Genomic DNA, 2,629 nt, shown 5'->3' on the forward strand with positions numbered 1-2,629 from the left:
TTGAAGCAATTTGCCATTCACATGCACAAAGATAGGAATAAAATCCCAACCAGTTGCTTGTTCAGGCACCTGTTCAAGCTCAAAAAGTGAACAAGACCCAGGCCCTGTTCCCTAGGAGCTTGTCAGAGGAAGACGGGCAGATGAAGTCGCTGTTACGATACTGTGAGGGGAGGTATGCGGGGGCAGAGCCAGGAAGCCCATGGCAGGGAGCCTAACTCATGCATTTATTTTTTGGAGGAAATGTAAATTAGTAGGTAGAGGGTAGCTGAAGGCAGAAGAAGTAGGTAATGTGGAGGAAATGTGGGTTTCTATGGAAAGTTATCTCACAAGGTGACCTGACCATAAATTCCTAACTGGGCAGGTCACGGTAGGTAGTCACTCCCCAGGCATTTCACTTTTTAATGAAAGGTTTATCTTCGCCTGAAGCACACCCTGTCCATTGTTTCTGTGCATCTAGATTAGCACAACTTTTAAATAAACCGAAACCACCCTCAAGTGAGCGCATAATCTTGTTATCTATCCGGTAATCTAATCCCTGCCTAGCTCTCTCCCACCTCCCTGTAATCTTCCTTACCTTTGCTCCCGAGTTTCAAATGCAAAATGGTTCCTGTTGGGAGCATTTGAGATCTTGTTCCCTGTCTTATGTGGTCAATTTCGGCTCAAATAAACTCTTATAGAAAGTATCAACAGGTTTGGATATTTCTTACGCTGACAGTAAGAAATGGAGCTGGTCAGTAGGTGAAGGGAGAGATCGCAGGATGGCAGGGCATGCCTGAGACTGGACAGTGAAATGTTGTGTTTGAGTCTAAGGTAAAGGTTCTTAATCACTCTTTTAGAGAAGGTTTATCTATATCACTTAACCCCGTAGATCAGGATTGGCAAATTACAGCCTTTCAGGCCGGATATGCCTGTCTTTCTGTGTCCCAAAAGCAAAGAATGGTTTTTACATTTTCAAATGGTTGAAAACAAAACAAAACAGGAAAGCTCTGACTGGTTTGGCTCAGTGGATAGAGCGTCGGCCTGCGGACTGAAGGGTCCCAGGTTTGATTCCAGTCAAGGGCATGTACCTTGGTTGCGGGCGATGTTTTTAACTGTCTATCCCTCTCCCTTCCTCTCTGTAAAAAATCAATAAAAATATATTTTAAAAAATAAATAAATTTTTAAAAAAAGGAAGAAAAATGTCTGTCTGAAATAGACCTGGGTCCAACACCTAGGACAGTACCAAGCAAGAACAGCAAATGGGCGGTACTTCTTTCATAATAATTGTACCATTTTTTAAAATATATTTTATTGATTTTTTTTACAGAGAGGAAGAGAGAGGGATAGAGTTAGAAACATCGATGAGAGAGAAACTAATAGTACCATTTTTAATTTGAGCCTGCTTGTTGGAAGGAATGATAGCAAATTCCACCATGGATTTAATTCACCCCTGAAAATGAACATGTACTCATAATTCCTGCTATCTTTTCACTGCTCTTCCTTCCTGGCCCGTGTGGCAGTTGGTTGCTGGCTCAGTTCCTGGTCAGGGCACATGACCAGGTTGCTGGCTTGATCCCGGGTGGGGGGCGTACAGGAGGCAGCCAGTCGATGTTTCGCCCTCACATCATTGTTTCTCTCTCTCCCTCTCCCTTTCTCTCTCTCTCTAAAAATCAATTTAAAAAAAAGGCAAAATAGGACCAATCCAGACCACTTTTCTTGGAATATATACACTAAATGGGGAATGCATATTTGCTACCACAGACAAATATGTTTTTAGACAAGTGAGGAGTAATAGGAGAAATTATCAACAGTTCAGAAAACAATGTTAAGCACAAGGGAGACTATTGCAGATGGTGTGCTAAATTATTATTATTTTAATATGGAATGCTTCATGAATTTGCGTGTCATCCTTGCGCAGGGGCCATGCTAACCTTCTCTGTATCGTTCCAATTTTAGTATATGTGCTGCTGAAGCGAGCACTGTGTGGGCTAAATTTAAAGTAGGCTTCAGGATTTGGGGGGCGGGGAGAGTGTACATTCCAGGTTTATTTTATTAATTCAGGCACTTGGCTCAGCCAAATTGCCACACTTGAAATTTTAAAATATATAATTTTGCCCTTTCCAGCCTTTATGTGATCTATATATTGAGCTTCCTTTATTTTAGGGGTTTACTCTTCTTCTGGCAGATCCTTTTTGAGTTTTTGAATGGTAGAAATGCTATCTATTTTAAGCCCAAATTTAAATCCAGAGCTCTTCCTCCCTCCCTTCTTCAACTTTATACCAGGTTCTCTTCTCTGAGCTAAGGATACAGCAGTGAAAAAGTCAGAAACTGGCTCCCCTGAACTTACATTCTAGAAGAGGGAGAAAGCTTGGGTCCTCATCTGCCCTCATTTGCATAACCACCACGTGTGGAGAGATCAGTCTCCTATTTATTTATAATACAAGAGAGAGGTGCAATGTAAGAGTCCTCCCTCTTAGACGTAATGCTCTGGTCCTGGAACAGTGCGGAGCTCGGCTTTCCGCGAGCTGGATAACAAACTGCAAGAAAAGCGACAGCATCCCCTCTGCCAAGCGCCCAAACTGCTATCTTTTTCAGCACATCACAGATAAGTTTCCATTACTCAGAAAGTTTTCCTGGTGCAGAGGAATCA

The 2,629-nt window shown here is 42.2% G+C and overlaps 1 non-coding gene across 1 annotated transcript; it reads right to left on the reverse strand.

Moving 5' to 3' along the window:
- Positions 1 to 1,852: 1,852 nt before the first annotated feature.
- LOC114235012 (U6 spliceosomal RNA) lies at positions 1,853 to 1,959 on the reverse strand. The gene has a single exon (XR_003621195.1). It is a non-coding gene; the product is annotated as a U6 spliceosomal RNA (small nuclear RNA).
- Positions 1,960 to 2,629: the final 670 nt, after the last annotated feature.

Source organism: Eptesicus fuscus, chromosome 14 (genome assembly GCF_027574615.1).
Source record: "Eptesicus fuscus isolate TK198812 chromosome 14, DD_ASM_mEF_20220401, whole genome shotgun sequence".
In the NCBI taxonomy this organism is placed as follows: domain Eukaryota; kingdom Metazoa; phylum Chordata; class Mammalia; order Chiroptera; family Vespertilionidae; genus Eptesicus; species Eptesicus fuscus.